The sequence below is a fragment of the Camelus dromedarius genome, chromosome 5, assembly GCF_036321535.1.
Source record: "Camelus dromedarius isolate mCamDro1 chromosome 5, mCamDro1.pat, whole genome shotgun sequence".
In the NCBI taxonomy this organism is placed as follows: Eukaryota; Metazoa; Chordata; class Mammalia; order Artiodactyla; family Camelidae; genus Camelus; species Camelus dromedarius.
The window spans coordinates 23,237,940-23,259,528 of record NC_087440.1 but is presented as its reverse complement, the minus strand read 5'-3'; the positions used below and the strand labels follow the sequence as shown (position 1 = coordinate 23,259,528).

The 21,589-nt window shown below is 35.1% G+C and overlaps 1 protein-coding gene across 3 annotated transcripts in view; it reads right to left on the bottom strand.

Annotated features, from left to right (window-relative positions):
• Positions 1-21,589, bottom strand: part of FSIP1 (fibrous sheath interacting protein 1) — a 178,210-nt gene that overhangs the window by 74,111 nt on the left and 82,510 nt on the right. The window lies entirely within an intron of this gene.

Below are 21,589 nucleotides of genomic sequence, written 5' to 3'. Positions count from 1 at the left end.
TCAGCAGACGCCTCCAGCAAAATCAGCAGCCCTCCGGGCAGCCTCAGTGACAGAGAGTTTCTTGCCTGAGATCACACATTTTTCTGGATGGCCTGCATGCAGTGACTGAGCTGGGAGACAGAAAGGCCAGCCACTTCAGCCAACACAGGACACCACTGACTGGCAGCCCTCACCCCCAAGAGTCCCTGCTGAGTCCGCAAGACTCGCCAGGTCTGTGGGTAGCTCAGCTTCTCCCTGGACTCAAAAGTGCTTCCTCCTCTCCCTTTCACAGGTGAGGTTCCTGATAAACGTCCTGCACCCCAAACTCTATCTCCACACCTCTGCTAGGGAATCCAAACGGCCACACTCTACAGGTCAACGTAAACCTTAACTACATATTTGAAATGCCAAGAACAGGCCCTTTGAGTAACTTGACTTCAAATTGCTCTGTTAATTAGTAGAAGTATATTTTAATTTCATATTTTAAGCACATCAAGTCCTAGCTGGTACTTTTTTTTAAAATCTCAAGTTAGTTTAATTGCATGCCAAGTTTGAACATTTTCCTCTTTATTCCAAATAACCTTGGAAGACAGTTATGAAGCTAAAAATAAATGGCTGAAACTAAAGTAGCATATCTAATAGAATGACAGTGTCACTGCTATAGCACCACTATATGGCAGAGATCTACCATGGGAAAAAGAGACGATACTCCTTCTCTAACCAACATGGAAGGTACCTTTTGGCCTCTCTGCTTTTTGCACATCAAAATTCATATATCTAAGGGTTTAAGTGAACATTTCCCTTCAAATTATATGTCACTGCAGAGGAAAAATGTATATTTCAAAAAAGCATTAACACATGTATTCTCATTATACTAGATTACTTTGGGTTATCATTCAAAGGACTTGTCCTTCTACACTTATGAAGCACAAACTTTCAACTATATCTTTGAAAGTAAATTCTAAAGTAGAAAAAGAGAATTAATAACATCAATAAGGTTATTTTTATACGTGCACATGCAATTCCATGATGCAAAAGAGAACAAAAACATATACCATAACCAAGACATGTATGATACCCTTCAGTCTAGTTTTCAGTGTGTTACACAAAGCTGATTCTGTAACTTCTTGGCATCAACAAATGAACACTCAGCATTTTTGCCAGCAAAACACATATATAAAACCAACAAGGGATAGAAGATCCACTCATGAGTTCCTCCCAAGGCTTTATGCAACTAGAACCACTTAATTATAGTTTTCCTATTAGAGTAGAATCATGCTCATTCTAGGAAAGCCTTTTTTCCAACCCTCTTGGAAACTAAAAATTAATATATTTCCCTGCTTCCTTATAGCCAATGCCACCAATTTTACTTTTATTTAAATCTGAAGGTAACACTTAAAGTCTGGAATATTTTTTGAGCAGAGATACTGGAGACTGAACCCAGGACTTCATGCATGCTAAGCATGTGCTCTATCACTGAGCTATACCCATACCCCCTGACCCCATCCAAAGACTGGAATTTTAAAACACTACATAGATAGCAGTGACATAAAAGGAAATGTTCACTTTAAACCCCTAAATTATTTATGACCACTGAATTAGACATGCAAAAAGGCCAAAAGATTGCTGAACTCACTATCCAGCACTTACTCATTTAAACATTATTTATTGAGCACCTATTATGTGCCAATCAATGTTTGGGTGGGCAAATCTATTCCAATAGTAATCGCCCTGTTTGGTGAACAGAAATAGGAATACGGGAAACAAATGTGGCCCTAAAACACATGAAAATGGCAGAAAATGTACTTCCATATATTAATAGTAAATTAAAGAGCCATATATTAGATGTAAACTAAAGAGCAGCAATTATCATTCTCTTAATGATGTACAAAAGAATACTGAAGACAGGTCAGTTGATCAACTGACCTGGAATGTTGACCCCAACTTCTTTCACAGGCAGAAACAGCTGTCAGCTTTTGGTCAACTGCTATCTTAGTAAAGCTGTTTAAATAGACAGTCTAATAGGATTGCCATGTTATACTGTGTTTTTCATCATTAACAATAACTTAAATATACTGTAAATGCTGAATGTTGAGGGATGCCACAGAAATTCTTGGGAGTCACAAACTTCTAAACGTATTGTAAGCCCATGTGCAACATTTGTATAAAGAGAACTTGAGAGTTACGATATTATTTTTCAACTTACAATCCAGTCATATTCCTTACTGAGTTCAAAACCACGCCAAATATACACTACTTAAGCAAAAGGGGGACTGCAAAAATAACACTTTGACAAACTGACAGAAAAATGTAACCTCCTGCAGAGAAACAGAGGTGTTGAAACAAATCAGGTTGATTCTAGTTTTTATTCATGTTTAATCATTTACAGGACATACTTCATTTGCAATGAAAATACTTGTTCATCAGGTTGAAAGATGAATGATGACTGCTTTGGGGGCATTTTAATATTAACTGGATCAAGGCAGGGAACTAGCAAAAGGGCAAAAAAAAAAAAATCAAATTTAACAATTTTTCCTAAAACTTGTATCACTTTTTTGGTGTGTTGGAAAAGGAAAGACTTTTAAGTAGAAAATGTTATTCTTTTATGCTTTAGTTAATTTTGATTAATTAAATACTTGGTAAAAGAGGAAGAGTAAACTAACTTTTTAAGTTGAATTTCTTTCTCAAAAAATCAGCTGTCTGTGTGAGAAGCAGGCATCAGGGATTCGTTCTGCAAAGACTATGTTAATGTTTAATTTGGTTGAGTTTTAAAGAACCAAAGGCTCCTGCAGACTGTTTTCATTCTATGCCACTACCCTAGTCCTGGGCACAACCACCAAATTTTAGTGCCACCCCCCCCCCCATAAAAGCCAAGGGAGTAAGTTTATTTTTCCCAAGGTTCAACAGAGATCTCTTGTGCTTAGTGTGAGGGCAGTGGATTCCTGCATTAATGCAGATTTTTATTAAGCTCTCACTTTATTTCAGCATGCTACAGATATTTTCCAAAGGCTTTTATAAACCCTCTGGTTTTCTGACTTAAAAATCCAAAATATAGCCATGAATGCCACATATCTAAACATTCTCCCCCAAAGTGAATAATGCAAACTCTCTCAAACCTACCAATCCCAGCATTAAATCATTTTAGATTTAATTTTCAGTAGAAAAAGGCCAAGGAGCCTCCAAAGGTTCCAGAGTGTCTCTTGCTTCAGGAGGGGGCTGGCTTCCCCTAAACGGCACAGAGAATCCAACTACTCGCCCATTCAGCAGATCCCACTGAATTTTAGGCTCCACGGACTTTCAAGTTAGTATCCAGAAAATGGGATGTAAAGATTTTCCAGGAAATAGCATGTGCACAGGCAGTGATTTTGAGTGTGAGCTTGGGAGTCAAGGAGATCAGAGAGTACCTCCTGGGTTTGCCAGTTACTAATTGTATGGCACTGGGCTAATTACTGACCCTCTTCAACCCCCAGCTTCCTCATGTTAAGGTGAAGTGAAAGATTCGCTTTGGGGAACTGGGCAAGAATCCAGCGAGATGCTAAGGGTAAGGCATTCAGGACAGTGCCTTCTGCAGAGATGCTCAGTACCAGAGTGATCACTGTTAATACTGTTCCCAGCATTGAGATCAACCCAAACACCACCACTTATCAGCTGTGCTTAGAAAGGGCATGGCTGTAAGCCACATGGTTGCCTGTCTCTCTCCTCTCCAGAACTAGTACGGACAGAATAGAAAAAAGTCACTGCATGAAAAGTAAAGATCATGGTATTTTGGCACCGTGGTTCCTCTCAGAACTCAGGGAATGGAATAACTGGCACCTTTAACACACTTAAGGGAAAATCCAGATCAGGAGCTTGAAACCGCATCCAGTAGACTTGCAGATACAAAAATTAATTTTATATGACAGTGATATAACAATAATAATAGTAGTAATAGATGCAGTTTAACACTCATAACAACCCTGGAGAAGATGTCATGCAAATTTTTGAGATCACTGGTGCTCAGAGTGGTTATTAAATTTTCTAAAGACCACACAGCTGGTCAAGAAAAGAGCCAAGGTTCACATTCAAGTCTATTTCATTCCAAATGCTCATAACCACTCCAAGACATTCCGAGTGTCCTCCCCATAAGCTACAAACCTCATACATACAACAGCACTACATGGTAAGATGAGATGGAGGGGATAGGGGGCAGGATAGAAATTAACAGCATATCTGTGTGGCCTAAGTAACCAAAAGAAAGAGTGAGACCCTTTATACACTGCAGCACATTCTGCATTAAGGGTCAACCTAAAACGAAGGCCATTTCATCATCAGGTAAATTGGGGACTAAACAATTGGAGCAGAGACTAATCACAGACCTTTTCACTCTTAGGATGTGCAGACCCTAAAGTACACTTGAGTCACGACATTAAGTATCACAACCATAAACTTCCCAAAAGGTCTCTACAGAAGAGAAACTTAATCAGTAACAATGAAGAATATAGGCACTTTTAAAAGACTCTTTTTACTAATCCAGGAATAAATGCAACACAGTCCCATAAAGACAGATGTAAATTTATTTTTTCAACCACAGAACCAGATTAATTATAATTCCTAGTTCATAACACATATACTTATCTTTCCTTAACGGTCCATTCATGATCTGCATTTGTATTTCATCATTTGTATTTTTAGGCATATTTTTGTATGTTTTAGATAATATACTATCCTCTCATGAACTCACCACCTGACATGACAACTAGGATATTAACAACAGTTTACATCTATCAAGTGCTTCTCCCCATCCCACCTGTGTTAACTGTTATCCTGTGATGTACTTATCATTGCTTTGTTTTTGTAATATACAGTGTATCATATATATATCTTAAAAACATATTGTTTAGTTTTTGTTATTTTTAATTTTAACCCATTAGGAGTTTAAAGGGGGGAGGGTATAGCTCAAGTGGTAGAGTGCATGCTCAGCATGCATGAGGTCCTGGGTTCAATCCCCAGTACCCCCTCTAAAAATAAACAAATAAATCTAATTACCACCCCCCTACAAAAAAATTTTTAATGTATATGCATGACTGGGACATTATGCTATACATCAGAAACTGACACATTGTAACTGACTGTACTTCAATAAAAAATTAAAATAAAATTAAAAGTAGAAGTTTAAAGGAGGAAAAAGGGTATATCAGTAGATTCAGAAAAGCATTTGATAAAATTTTACATAAATTCTTGATAAAAACTCTAGGTAAATTAGAAACAGAGAAGGAATATTCTTAGCCTGATTTAACTTTTTAAACCCTGTAATGCATATCACACTTAATGGGAAACATGAAAAGCATGGCCTTTATAATCAAGAACAAGAAAAGGATGCCCATTATCATCACTTCTATTCAACACTGTCATGTAGTTCCTAAACAGTACAAGGAAAAAAAGGCAAATAAAATGGAAAATAGGAAATTAAAATGTCAATTATGACTGTATACACAGAAATCCCAAGAGACTCTACAGATAAGTTATTATTTTTCAAAAAGAGAGTTTAGCAAGATAGCTAGATATAAGATCAGCATAGAAAAACTAATCACAATTCTACTGCTGGTAGCAATAAAGATCTAGAATACATAATTTAAAAGACACGATTTACAATTAACATTAAAAATATCAAAGAAGAATTCTGCAAGGTAGCAGGATAGAAGATTAACATACAGAAATTAGTTGCATTTCTTTACATTAACAATGAAATATCAAAAAAGGGAAGTAAAGAAACAATTTCTTTAAAATCACATCAAAAAAAATAATAAAATATTTAGGAATAAACCTGACCAAGGAGTTTCTGAAAGACTTACACATAGAGAACTACAAAACATTTATTAGGAAAATTAAAGATGATTTGGGGGGTAGGATATAGCTCAAGTGGTAGGGCACATTGTTAGCATACACAAGGTCCTGGATTTGATCCCCAGTACCTCTTCTAAAAACAAGTAATTAAATAAACCCTCCCCCTTAAAAAAATTATAAGATAAAATAAAAATTTTTAAAAAGATGATTTAAAGAAATTCTTCCAATCCATGCTCTTGGATTGGAAGAATTGACATTCTTAAAATGGCCATACTACACAAAGCAATCTACAGATTTAATGCTATCCATATCAAATTACCAAGGATATTTTTCACAAAACTAGAACAAACAATCCTAAAATTTATATAGAATCACAATAGACCCAGAATTGCCAAAGCAATACTGAAGAAAAAAACAAAGTTGGAGGAATAACCCTCCCAGACTTCAGACAATACTACAAAGCCACAGTACTGGCACAAATCAGAACAGCATAGTACTGGCACAAAAACAGACATATGGATCAATGGAACAGATAGAGAGCCCAGAAATAAACTCACACACTTACAGTCAATTAATCTTCAACAAAGGAAGCAAGAATATACAATGAAGAAGAGACAGTGTCTTCAGTAAGCGGTGTTGGAAATAGCTGGACACATGCATGCAAAACAGTGAAGTTAGAACTCTCCCTCACACCATACACAAAAATAAACTTAAAATAGCTTAAAGACTTAAACCTAAGACACTATAAACTTCCTAGAAAAAAGCATAGGAAAAACATTCTGACATAAATCTTGGCAATGTTCTCTTAGAGCAGTCTACCCAGGCAATAGAAATAAAAGCAAAAATAAACAAATGGGACCTAATTAAACTTAAAAGCTTTTACACAGTAAAGGAAATCATAAATAAAACAACAAGACAATACACGGAATGGGAGTAAATATTTGCAAAAGATGAGACTGACAAGGGCCTAATTTCCAGAATATGCAAACAGCTCATACAACTTAATAACAAAAAACCAAACAACCCAATCCAAAAATGGACAGAAGACTTAAACAAGCAATTCTCCAATGAAGGCATACAAATGGCCAATAAGCACATGAAAAAATGCTCAATATTACTAATTATCAGAGAAATATACATCAAAACTACAACACAGCATCATCTCATACTAGTCAGAACTGCCATCATTCAAAAGTCCAAAAATGACAAATGCTAGAAAGGGTGTGGAGAAAAGGGAACCCTCCTACACTGCTGGTGGGAATGTAGTTTGGTGAAGCCATTATGGAAGACAGTATGGAGAGTCTTCAAAATACTAAAGATAGACTTAACCTAGGATCCAGCAATCCCACTCCTGGCCATATATCTGGAAGGAACTCTAATTTGAAAAGATACATGCATCCCAATGTTCATAGCAGCACTATTTACAATAGCCAAGAAATGGAAACAATCTAAATGTCCAGCAACAGATGACTGGATAAAGCTGTGGTATATACATACAATGGAATACTACTCAGCCATAAAAAAGAATAAAATAATGCCATTTGCAGCAACATGGATGGACCTGGAGACTGTCATAACAAGTGACATAAGTCAGAGAGAAAAAGAAAAATACCATATGATATCACTTATATGTGGAATCAAAAAAAAAAAGAAAGACACAAATGAACTTATTTACAAAACAGAAACAGACTCACAGACATGGAAAACAAACTTATGGTTACCAGGGGGAAAAAGGAGTGAGAAGAGATAAAATGGGACTTCAAGATTTGCAGATACTAACTACTATATATAAGATATACAGGGTTCTTCTATATAGCACAAGGAACTATATTCAATATCTGGTAGTAACCTATAATGAAAATGAAAAAGAATATTTTATATGTATATATATCTCCATGTTAAAAATAAATAAATAAAAATATCAAGTAACCAGGAATAAATATCTTTTTAGATAGATGCCAGATCCAAAGAGGAAAATTTTTTAAATTTTACTGGGATTCATTAAAGAATACCTAAAGAAATTGAGACATACACAAGGGTCATAACTAGGAAGACCTAATATCATAAAGATGACATTCTCTGCAAATTGACCAAAAATTCAATATGATGCTAATCAAAATCTTAAGAAGGTTCTTCATGGATCTTTAGAAGCTGATTTTAAAATTCGTATGGAAGGACAAAAAGCTAAGAACAGTTAAGACACTTCGGAAACAGAAGAGCAAGGTGGGGAGTTGTGCCCTATCCAAGGTTAGGACTTCTTCTGAAGCTAACTGATTAGGAGAATATGACTCCTGGCAGGGATGACTATATTGATCTATGGAATAGAAGAGTGCTCAGGAAAAAAAAAGTCCCATACACATATGTAACTTTAACATATGACAGAGATGGTGAATTACATGATAAAAATGAAAAGTGAACCTATGTTTCACATCAAAAAAAAAAAAAATCCAGATGGATTTGAACTAAAAATATCAGAAGCAAACATTTTTAAATTTTAGTGGAAAATATTTTTAATTCTTTCTGATCTTGATAGGAAAGGTTATCTTTAAAAGACACAAAACTGTTCAGTATAAAATATTAATAAATTTGACTCTGTTAAAAGCAAGGACATCTCATCACTAAAAATTATCTTAGAAAAAGTGAAAAAACAAGTTACAAACTGGGAGAGGATCTCTCCCATCTATAAAATCACCAAAGGATTAGTATCAAGAATATTTTAAAAATTCCTATAATAATGAGAAAAGTTCAATCAATCCAATTTTTAAAACTAGGAAAAAGATATGAACAGGCATTTTGCAAAAGAAGGAATACATATGGCAATATGTATTCCAATAAACATTTAACCTTAATACTGATCAGAGAAATGCAAATGAAGACCATTACAACTCACATAATGAGCAAAAATGTAAAAGTCTGATAAAACCAAGTGTTTAGAGAGAATAAGGAAGAACAAGATTTCTTAAGTATTGCTGGTAGGAATGTAAACTGGTACAACTACTTTAGATGGCACTATTGCATTATCTTGTAAAGCTGAACCTTCAGATATGTTATGACTCAGGAATTCCACTCCAAAGTAGTAAAAACTAAAGGAATTCTTACACCTGTATAGCAGATGATACATACAAGAATGTTCATGGCAACAGCTTTCATAATAAAAATGTCTGGAAATAACCCAAATGTCTATTCAGAAGAATATGTGTAAATAAATTTAGGTACATTCCCACTATGGAATGTTACACAGCCATCAAAAAGAGTGCACTACTGATGTATGCAAAAATATAGATAGATTTGGCAACATAATACTGCCTGAAAAATTTAAGTCCCAAAGGATTACTAATACCAAGATAATCATTTATTAACTATTAACTCAAGTGTAAAATATAAGGCTATATTAAACCAGGAATCCAAATAATAATCAAACTGAAACCCCTATCTCTCTAAAAACTTGTCCTAAAAGTACAAATCTCCAAAATTTCCTTGGTGTAATATGCAATCTATTTCACTTATTTCATTTGCTAAATAAAATTATGTACTTTATGAAGATCAAATGAAATACAAATAGATAAAAGTAAGTGTACAGTGGTAAATGTTATACCATCTCTTATTATTTATGAAAAATAGTTTGCTTGCTCATTTAAGGATGAAGATCATACGCTCAATCATAAAGACAGTCTTGGAGAATTTCAGTGGACCAGAAAAATATTAGGCATAATTATTGTGAAAAGTTATGTTCTGGAAAACAGCTCAGTCACATGATTTCTCTTGCCACAATTGGTATATTGTTCATCTGTAACCTTTTTTGAGTGAATGAGGAAGGCCATACATTTGCTCACAGATCAGTTTGGAGCCCAGCAAGGAAATCTCTTTAGCTCCTGAGTTAGAAGCCAGAGGAACTTGGCAGTCTTGACATGTGGGAAACCTATCTAGCAGTGAATAGAATAATTATTCCCAAGGACTGTGTGTTCTGGACATGGGAATGCAGCTCAGTGCTCCATGAAAACCACATTTGGACTCCCAACTCTCAGACAACACTAAAAACGTTGGTGGGGGGTTCCCTTCTTAATGTCACTAGTCTATTCTAATGACAAGTAATTGCCTTTGATTGCCAGATATTTAATATACTAGTTACATGAATACAACCAGTCAACCTACTGTCCTGAAAACTGGGAAATCTGCCATTTCTGTCCTGAATTGTTATGGCAGTGCTTAAAAAGTACTGGAGAATCTTCAAATTAAATATAATAGCATTACCATGAGTTTTCACTACTAGAAGTATTTTGGTTCCATTTTTACATGCCTTATCCATATTTATAAAGAACACATAAAATAAGGGTGTTTCTTCTTTGAAAAGGAGAACAAAATCATGGTAGGATAGTTTTAAGCAATATGAGTTCTTCATCAACTGTTTCAAGTATCAGAATAGTGTTCTATTTGTCAGTGGTAGAACGTATCAAGACACTGGGAGACAAGGTAGGAAAGACTTCATAAAACTTTGGAAATGAGAACACAATACAAATGTGGGCAAATGCCTTGTTACAGAAATGAGGCTACTGAAATGCATTAGGTTTTCTAAATCACTAATGTCAAAAATTATTAGGTACATGATTCACAATATGCAATAATCAAAACACAAATATTTTATTTCCTATAAAGTATTCCATAATGCCCTAATTTCAAAAGGACACATATACACATTTCAAAACTACTTGCATATGTTGATAATGTTAGTGACATGTAAATTAATGCAACCTCTCTGGAGAGCACAGACTTGAACTTAATCATACATATGTCTGTCCCCTAACTAGACTGTGAGTTGACAGTAGGGGTTGTCTTATTCACTGCTGTATCTCGAGGGCACAATACAATACTGGTGCTTAGAAAAAAAACAACTTTTTTTTGTAGCAATGGACTTACAGAGATTTAACTCATGTAGAAAACACAGGATTGTCACCAAAGTTAGTTGCATAGAAAATATTTTTTGATTGAATGAATGAACTTGGCATTATGTATCAAGAGCTTTTAAAATTTTTTCATGCCCCTTTAAACTAGTAACTTTCCTAGAAATTCATCCAAAGGAAATCATCAGAGATACAAAGATAAATATACAAGGATGTTTGTTGCAGCATTTTTTCTAATAGCACAAAATCTAAATGTTCAACAAGGGAATTGATAAAATGTGGTATGTCACAAAGTGTAATAAGTACTAGTCAGTTATTTAAAAGCACATTCACAAACTATAATTATGAGGGTTATTTTCACAGTATAACATTATTTATACAATGTAAGTATATATATACAAATATTAGACACATACATATGCCTCAACTCTAATTTACTACATAGGTATGCATGAGTAATTTGTATACATAGAAAAAAACTTGTAGAAAGAAAATACATTGAAATGTTAAAAGTAGTTAACATATTTTGCTAATAAATAAAACAGCAATTAATATATTTAAAAGCTTATAAAAATAACTAAAATTATTCTTTATAAATGCAGTATAAATGTATTTAGTTAATAATAAACATTCTTTTCATGTGTGTGTCCTACCTGTAAGCTATCCAACAACCACACAAAAAAAGCATTTGGTATTTAGTCTTATAAGTCAGAAACGAGACATTCATAAAGAAGAGGAAAATATGTAAATACAGTTTAAACACCACAAGAGCAACTCCACCAAAATGAGCACATGCTTTAAAAATAGTCGGGCAAATAAAATATCTCATCGGAAAAGTAAACATTAGCAAATATTTTGTTTAATATATAGAAGCATTCATATTTAGAGTAATGATAACAGGGAAATACACTTTACAAAAATAGTCTAAAAACTTAAAATAATAAATACAGTTGCTTCCAAATTTTGCTTCTAAAAATAAAATTCTGCTACCAATTATTAATAAAGGAGTGGGATTTTCCTTCTCTAATGCTGTTTTACGTTATCACTATGTAAAGTCAATGACTGTTATCAGAATTCCGTACTCATCCAGTGGAAACACTGCATCCCTACAGGAAGCGAACCTGAAATCATGGCGCCCGAGTCTGCCTCCCTGTATAATCTGTCCACACTAAGCCATAAAAGCTAATAAAATTAAACAGTAGAAACCAGATTCACTGATAGACTGGCCAAAAGGCTGTTAGGTTTTTCAATTCTTTGGGTATTGTTTTATTGTTGCCTTTTTTTTTTTTTTTTTTTTAATCTAGGATAAGTCCCACTGTAAAGGTCTCAATACAGAATTCAAAAGTGAGGGTGGATCTTGTCTGGGTGTTAGGCTATTCATATGCACAGGATCAACCTTCAGCTGACTTTATTAAGCTGTTAAATGTCTTTGAATCAGTTTTTCTCCTGGTTCATTAAAACAAGCTAAATAGACTTCCATAAAATTTTAGGCAGTTCTATACTCAGACAAGCAACACTAGGTTTTTAAGAAAGATGGAGAATAGTTCAGGATAATTACCAAGAAGTCCAAAGTAGGCTAGAAGCTAAGCAATCAAGAACCCTGGATACCTTAAATCCCACTTTGGAAACCAAACAGATGTGGACAAATATTGTGAGTCCGTGTACATTTTTCTGAACTGTTGCCCCAGCAAACGGACATGGGGAGAAGAATGCTGCCCTAAGGAACACCCAAATTTTGGTCATATTCTCAGCTACTATTTAGCTAAGATAATCACAAAGTCTAATCTAAAAATAAGAGTTATGCTATATCAGAAATGACAGAGAACTTGGTATAAAGATAACCTAATCAAACAGGAGATTTTACCACCACATGCAAGAATATCACAGATACCAACAGAAACATTTATGTTAAAGCATGTTAATCATAGTCAATGCTAAGAAATAATAACCTATTAAGGGGGGAAAATCCAACAACATCATCACAGACAATGTTATCACAGATGTTTCCCTGACTACACAATTTTCCATTTGTCACAGGTACAAATTTTAACATTAATATTAACGTAATATATGTATTAGTAGTAATGTTAATGAAATTACCACAAGGTACCAAAGCTATTATTTATAATAAACCTTAAGCTTTTCCAAGTCTGAATCTCTCAACATTCATCTGAATGTTTATAATCATGTAACTGAAGTTTATACCATTTGAACCTGAAGTAGTGAAACTCTTGAGCAAATTCCCACTCGACTAATTTCAATGAATAAAATGTACCTCTTTAAACACAGAACTGGGCAAATGTTAAGAACAAGGCCCAGAATTGTAGATATTAGAGAGGTCTTGAAGCAGAAAAAAAGTTATTTTAGAATAAAAAGAAATAGTTCTTTATACAAAAAGTAACAAACACCTAGCAATCACTATTCCAAAGAATCAGTAAAAGATAAAAATATAAACAAGTTTACAATGGTGTTTGAAAAATGCATACATAATAAAGCAGGAGTCAGTTCTTAAAGAGAACATATTCAGAACACCTGCTTTACCTCAGAGACAACAGCTCAGAGCTGCCATGACAGGGACTGTGAGGTGCCTCTTAATGTCTGTTCTCCTCTGACATGGTATCAATATTTTCAGTTGGCCATGTGGCCTCTTAGCTAAAAACTCATTTCCCAGCCTCCTTTGTTGCCAGGTATGACCATATAACTAAGTGTTGGCCAACAGAATGCGAGTGCATATGCTGTATGCAATTTCTTGGTCAAGATCTTCTCTTTGGCTGGAATATAGTTGAGATGGTCAGCCCTATAGCAGCCATCTTAGAACATGAGATGGAAGATATGGTGGTCTCTATCTGAATGTTCCACATCCATGGATTCAACCAATGCAGAACCCATGGATATGGAGGGCTGACTATACTATGCCATTTTATATAAGGGACTTGAGTATCCACGGATTTTGGTATTCATGGCAGGGTGGTCCTGGAACCAATCCCCCCATGGATACCAAGGGATGGCTGTATATGAGCATCAAGATACAAAGAATTTGGGTCCTTGGTGACTGTGGAACCACAGTCAGCCCTGGACATTCACCTAGACATAAATATGGGAGAGAAATAAACTTCTATCTTATTTGTACCATGATTAGAATTTCTCTATTAAACAATCAATCATTAGTCAAAATAATACAGCAACTAACATTTATTTAGCCTTTATCATGTGCCAGACACTGTGCTAAGTGCTTTATATACAATCTCTCATTTGCTCAAAACAACAACATTAGAACAATTACTACTGTCCTCAGAAAACCAGGCCTTATAGAGGAGAGGTAACTTACGTGGAGTCACTCAGTTATCAGAGTTTGAACACAGGCCTATCTGCTGCTGATGCCACGGTCATGTTGTGTACCACCACCCTCTAAACCACCACCTTAAATTCCATTTGCCTGGTGTGGAGACCAACCATGACCCCCCCAGAGCAGTCTAAGGATACTGAGTTGTACAACCCTCTGGTTTGCCTGATACATCTTCAAGACTATGAAGAAGAGGAAGGGAAGAGTAGGAAGGAGAGGAGGAGCAGCAGCAGTGACAGGAGGAGAAGGAGAAAGAGAAGAAGAAGGGGGAGGAAGAGGAAGAGGAGGACAAGGAGGATGGAGGAAGGAGGAGCTTCCTAGCAGACAGGCAAAAGGAGCTCAGAATGTCGAGCAGACGATAGAAATGAAACTATTAGAGGGAAACAACTGATTCTGGGACAAGAATCTTCTTAGATGCTTTCTCTGATGATACCACAGAAGAAAGGTACTTTTTTACATAATGAATTGCATCTCCAAATACAGACCTTGGGGCCCAATTTCAAGTACAAAAGTTTAATAATCTTAAAGCCAAAATTTGAATAACTTCAAGCTGAAAGACATACATATTATATAGAAGCCAAAAGAAAATGGTCTCAACGTAGTTGCTGAACTAGTTTCCAACCACCTTCTCCTTTATATAAATGATAGATTGTAATTTACATTCCATAATTTACTTTCTTCACAGATACAAATACCCTAAATATTAGTGACCCATTTTAAAATATGCAGCACTAAAATCATTATGGTCTGACATTTTTATATACTTATAAAACATATTTTGTTCCAAATGTTTTTATTAGAAGACATGTGGCCTGCTGAAAACCAAAACCTACATATTTTACTTTGAAAAAAGGGGGGCTGCTGGAAATATAAAACCCCACACATTTGCTTTTCACACTGCTTGGGAACTAAAACCTATAATGTGAACTTGACATCTATTAATGGTTTGCCCAAAGAAACTGAGACTATGTTTTAACAGAAAGCAGCACTCTGAGCTCATGCCACAACCCCTGGCATTCTCACTGCTGCCCAGGAAGGGGTCCGGTGGGGAGGCCAGGCAAGCAGAGGCTCCCCGGATTAGGGCTTCCTTTGACAAGGATCTCTGCACCGGGGAGTCTCCAGACTCAAGAATACAGAAACAAATTCTTTGGAATTTAGCTCCTGGGGAGGCAATCAAATTATGTTAACCACATGCAAACATTTATATTACACTCTGGTTGTTTCCATGACCTTTCAGAATAAATTGTCCTTTATAGTCAGATCTCAGAGGACTACATATTACAAGACATCCAGATTGTTTTCTTGCATCATGAAAGGACAAAATTCATGAAAACAACAATTTAGTATCATTTAAATTTTAATACTCTAATCACAGGTGTGTTTATATAAAAGTAAATGTTTGCTTCTTAACAAACAACTGATCCCCAAACTCTCCTGCTATAAATTAAATATGCCAAGCACAAATGAGGGAAGGAGATGCCTAGAAGCGGCCAACAGATAAAAGCTCCTGGCACAGCAGAGGCAAGGAAAGAGAACAAAACTAACCATATGTACATAGAAGAGGGCAGAGGCAGAGTATACAAGCAGCAGAGGCATGACTGCTCTCTGAGTGGGTTCTTGGGGAGCAGGTCAGCAGAAGTTGATGGGAGTGGTTACCAGCCCAAATAGCCAAGTGATTTCCAGTGTACTGACCCAAGCACAAGTCTATACATTCTCTGCTAGTTGATCCCTTATTACACATCTCCAGGTGGAACTTCAAAACTTGACATGAACAACGACCAAGTGGGGTTTATCATGGGAATGCAAGGTTACGTCAACATGCAAAATCAACCAATGCAATCTACCAGATTAGTAGTCTACTGGGAAAATAATCACCGTCGTCGTCGTCATCATCATCATCATCATCATCATCATTATCATCATCATAATCATCATCACGTCAATTGGTGCAGAAAAGCATTTGACAAAATTTAACATCCATTCCTAATTTAAAACTCTCAGCAAAGTAGGAATAGAACAGAACTTCTTCAACATGATAAAACCTGCAGCTAAAATCATACCTAATGGTAAAAGACTGAATACTTTCCTTCCAAAATTAAAAACAAAGCAGAAATGTCCACTCTCACTATCATTATTCAACACTGTCCTGGAAGTTCTAGTCAGTGTAAGAAAAAAGGCAAGAAAAAGAAATAAAAGGCATACAGATTAGAAATTTAAAAATACAACTATTCCTATTTACAGACAAGATAATTGGATATGGAGAAAGTCCCATGGTATCAGGAAGGGGGGGAAAAAAAACTCCTGAAACTAAGTGGTTTTAGTGGATGAAAGTTCACTGGATAAAAGCCAACACACAAACATTAATCATATTTCTATATATACTACTAGTGTACAATTAGAAATGAAAAAAACATACCATTTATAATAGTTCCAAAAAATGAAATGCTTAAGTATAAATCTTAAAATGTATGTATAGGATCTATATACTGAAAACTACAAAATGCTGCTGCAAAATATCAAAGACCTAAATAAATAGAAAGGTGTACCATGTTGATGGATTGGAAGATTCAACATAATAAAGATGTCAGTTCTCACTAAACTTATCTATAGTTTTGTACAACCTCAATCAAAATCCCAGAATGATTTTCTATACATGTAGACAAGCTAATTCTAAAATTTATATGAAAAGACAAAAGAACTAAGATAGCTAAAATAATTTTGACAAAAGAAAAAGTTGGAGAAGTCACAAGACCTGATTTAAAGATTTACTATAAAGCTATAGTAATTAAGACAGTGCACTAACAGCAAAGGGATAGACAACTAGATCAACAGAACAGAATAATGAGTCCAGTAATAGATCCACACATATAAGGCCAAGTTATTTTTGAAAAAGGTGTAAAAACAATTCAATGAATAAAGAACAGTCCTCAACAAATGGTGTTGGAACCAATGGACATCCATATGCAAAAACAAAAGAACCTTGACCTAAACATTATACTTCTACGAAAATTAATTCAAAATGGATCACATATCTAGTGACAAAATGTAAAACTATAAATGTTTTAAAAGAAAATCTTTATGGCCAAGGGTTAGGCTAAGATTTCTAGACATGACACCAAACGGAAACAATGACAAACTGCCTCAAAATTAAAATTTTCTGCTCTGCAAAAGACACTGTTAAGAGAATGAAAAGACAAACCACAGACTAGAAGAAAATGTTTTACAAAAAGATAAAAATCAGTCCTCTATCTGATACAGGACTTGTAAACAGAATATTTAAAGAACTCTCAAATCTCAACAAGAAGAAAATAAATAGCCCAATTTTTAAAAAATGGGCAAAAGACAGACACTTCACCAAAGAGGTTGTATACATGGCAAATAGGCTCATGAAAATACATTCAACATCATTAGCCACAGGAAAATGCAAATAATACAACAATGACACCTACTAGAATGGCTAACATTTTTAAAATATTTTATTTATTATTGTATTTTTTACTTTATTTTGTTTAATTTGAGGGGAAGAGGTAATTCGGTTTATTTATTTTTTTAGAGGAGGTGCTGGGGACTGAACCCAGGGCCTTGTGCATGCTAAGCATGTGCTCTACCACTTGAGCTATACCCTCCCCCTTAGAATGGCTAACATTTTAAATTCTAACAATGCCAAGTGCTGACAAGACTATGGGACAATTAAAATTCTCATATATTTCTGGAAGGAAATGCAAAATGTACAGCCACTGTGGAAAACAGAGGTTTGTAGTTTCTTCTAAAGGCAAACATATACTTACCATACAACCCAGCAATTCACTTTTGAACATCTATGTCAGAGAAATGAAATTATGTTCACACAAAAACCTGGATATGAAGTTTATAACAGTTCTATTCATAATTACCAAAAATTGGAAATAGCCCAAATATCCTTCAAAGGGTGAATGGATAAACTAGGGTACATTCATACAATGGAATACTATTCGCTGTACTTCGTACAATGGAAAATAGCAATAAAAGGGAAAGGACTATTGACATATGCAACTTGAATGAACTTCAAAGGCATGATACTGAGAGAAATAAACCAGACACAAGAGTACATACTGTACCATTCCGTGTATATGGTGTTCCCTTATGGATGCAGGAAGAGTGTAACTATAAAGGGATAGCATGGAAAGTTTGGGGACGCAATGGAACTGTTATGTATTCTTACATGTGTTAAAATTCATAGAACTTTACACAAAGAAATCCATTTCTCTGTATGTTAATTTAATTTTTTTAATTTCAAATATCTTTGAGATAACTTAATATTAAGGAATTAACCACATCCCACTCACTAAGTTTTGCTAATTTCCAAAGAAAGTACACCTACTTCCCAAGCATTTCATCTGAGAGAAGTACTTAGCTAGATGTCAAATCTCTGGAGAAGTCTTTTCCAGTCTGCTGGCTTAATTAAGTTCTGTTTCTAAAAACCTCAGATCAATTAGAGGACTCAAAGACAGACAATTTGGCTCCAAGCTTGTCTCCATACCGCCTCTTGCTAGGACCTGAAGAACACAGACTCCATCATACGTATTTTTGTATTCTTCTCAACAAATAACCTCTAGCACAGTGTTGGGGGTGCAGTAGACACTTTACAATCTAAATGCCTGGTGTGTTATCTAGGCTATCTTTTCAAATTCAGAGAGTATCTTTAGGGAAGGTTTTTAGCCAAAGTTCTGGTGTTCTGAAGAACTCTCCTGTAGTTTCTTTCACATTTTATTTCATTCCACTATGGAAATTTCCTTGACAAAAAAACTGCTCATGTGTAATAAAGACAAAATGTTAGTCACCTAATCAGACGTTAAGATTCTTTATGCAAATACTGCTCCAACTGGATACCAAAAGAATTCTAATAGAGTAAAAATCAAATGTATTTTATACCCCAATGGAAGTCCTTTACTACAAACCACTTCCACCCAACCTCTGTCTCCCTCCCCCCATCAAACACACACACAGAGGAACCTTCAAAGATTCCTTGTCACTGAGGAGACAAAGTATACAGTGCCCTCTGGGAATTTTGATCATTCTTAAGATCTCTATCACTAACAATTTGTTTTGAAAAACCTCAATATTTGACACAATTCTGGATTACATGTGGTTGAAGGGTAAAGAAAAGAAATTATTATAGTCAGTTGTCTGTGGTTATCTTCCTAATGAGGTGTGTGCTTGCTGAACATAGCTCATCTGAAAAAAAAAATCTAAAAGATGAGTTTTCCCATTGATCTTTTTCTTCTATGGTATTCTTCTAAAGAGAGATTAATCTTAAAAGAACAAGAAAGAAGTTTAATGAAATGCCACTGCACCTGGCCATGATCCAGACTTTGGTTAGATCCTACAAAACACTCCAGGCACTCAATGTGGCTTCTGTATATTCACATGGGAGATCATTTCAGTGAAATGGTAAATAATCACTAAGCTTTGATTTTCAAGTATAACTCAAATCTTTGCTGATATAATTAGCTAAAAACAGCAAAGATGATAACAAAAACCATCCAGTTAATAAAACTAATTTTAAATAATGAATTTGGAGCAGGATGATTTTAGTGATCATCAAACAGAGGTTAAAACATTATCCTATCAATGACAATATGCTAATCGATTTACCACTTATATCTTAAAGGGATTCTCCAGGAAACCCCAACATACCGGCAACCCACCACTAACATCCAGTCACCACTGGCAAGAAAGAGAACACAGACATGTGATGTGACCACTAGGTGGCACCTCCACACCATTTCTTTCATCTCAAAAATCTTATTTCCTCCTCTACTATGGTTTTCCCAAAATATTAGCAGTGCAAAATACAAACATAGGTGCCTCCCTTTAACAAAGAAAACAAGCAAATAAAAGCAAATTAGAAAACACATTTTTAATTTTAAAAAATGCTTCCTGTAACTTTCTACATATAATGCTTTGGTTTATAGTCATCAAAGAATATCTCACCAAATTGTAATTATAAATTAGTATTCTGTAGCCTTCTCTCTTTGGTAATGTATCATTCCAAAATCACAATATAGCATTGGGAAGAATTTCTTTTCTTTTTTTGTCATAAATATCTTCTAAATGCATGTAACAGGAATCCTTTTTGCCCCACCCCCTGCCCCCATATAAGGTAGTTAACATAAAAGGCTGTGTTTAACTGAAAAAATAATAGTAATAATAAATACTGACCTCTAATACTTCTCGAATCCTAATCAAAGATGGTAAATGTTAAGTAATCCTGCCCACAGGGCAGAGTGTATATAATCTCCTTATCTGTTTTAAATAAACAGTGTTGAAGTTTTTAAAGAGTTTTTAAGACAAGTTTAGGCTATGACCTTGAAGCATTCTCAAATAATCAGCAAATTTCCCAAAGCTTGGGTGGCATCATTAGATTGAAAGGGAAAGTATGAGTAATGAGCATTTTGTTTATTTGGAATTTTTAAATTTGTCTCGTTGTTGGTAGGGGCAGGGTCATGGGGCAGGTAGTTCTGCCTATTTATTTGTATTTACTTGCAAAATATCACCATTTCAGATGGCTACCAACAGGCTGGGTCCCAAGTAAAATTTAAAAGTATGTGTGGTTTCTCCTTGGCAGCCTCAGTCTCCCCACTGCCTTCCCAATCTGTTTTCTTCCCTGCTTTACAGCCTCTTGCTCAATAACATATCCTGATTTTGACACTCAATACTCTCTTTTCTCTCGAAACCAACAAAAGCAAGGGTCTAGAAGCAGCCATTTCCTTTCTAAGGTAAATATGTGCTAGTCACTTGGCAGAGTTGATCCCTCCCTCCAACTTGGTCCTCTGACACTTTGTTGTCTGTCTCCACTTCAATCCTTAATGCCTCACCTTGTAACTGTCTATAAGCGGGTCTCATCCACCAGGCTAAAGGTCTGTCAAGAAAGACCAGGTCTTAATCTGTATCCCCAGAACCTACTATGATGTTTATAATCACTAAGTCCTTAAGAAATGCTTGTTTAATGAATGTATCCTCTTGCCTTTCTAGTTGTAGAAAGAAAGCCTTTACCTCCCTTTAGTGTAAGAGTTTTTTTTATTTTAGTGTTCAAAAATAAGCTTTTATGTACATGTACATGTATATGAGCATTTTCCTAGGCAAAAAGGTTCACAGCTTTAATTAAACTCTTAAAGGGATCTCTAACCATAAAAATTTGGAACCAAACCATGCTAAACAACTTCAGGTATAAGGAATCAGAAAGGGGCCTTCTAAGCATCCCCAGAACCATTTCACTAGGCAGCTACCTACTCTGCTTATAGGTAATGTCTCCTGAGTACCAAGTAAACAAACTGGTCCTTACTAAGAAAACCAGGCTAGTCTGTTCCAAGGTTGTTGCAACCAGATGTATTCATAAAATAATTACTTTAAAGAAACCACAACTACAGCGAGAAGATAATAATTAGAATACATATCCAGTAAACCCTCTCATCAGAAAGATAAAGCCATACTTATGTCAAATTAATATATTTATAGTAATAATAAAAAGATTAGTTACTTGAATGTCCAAACAAATGGTGCAAGT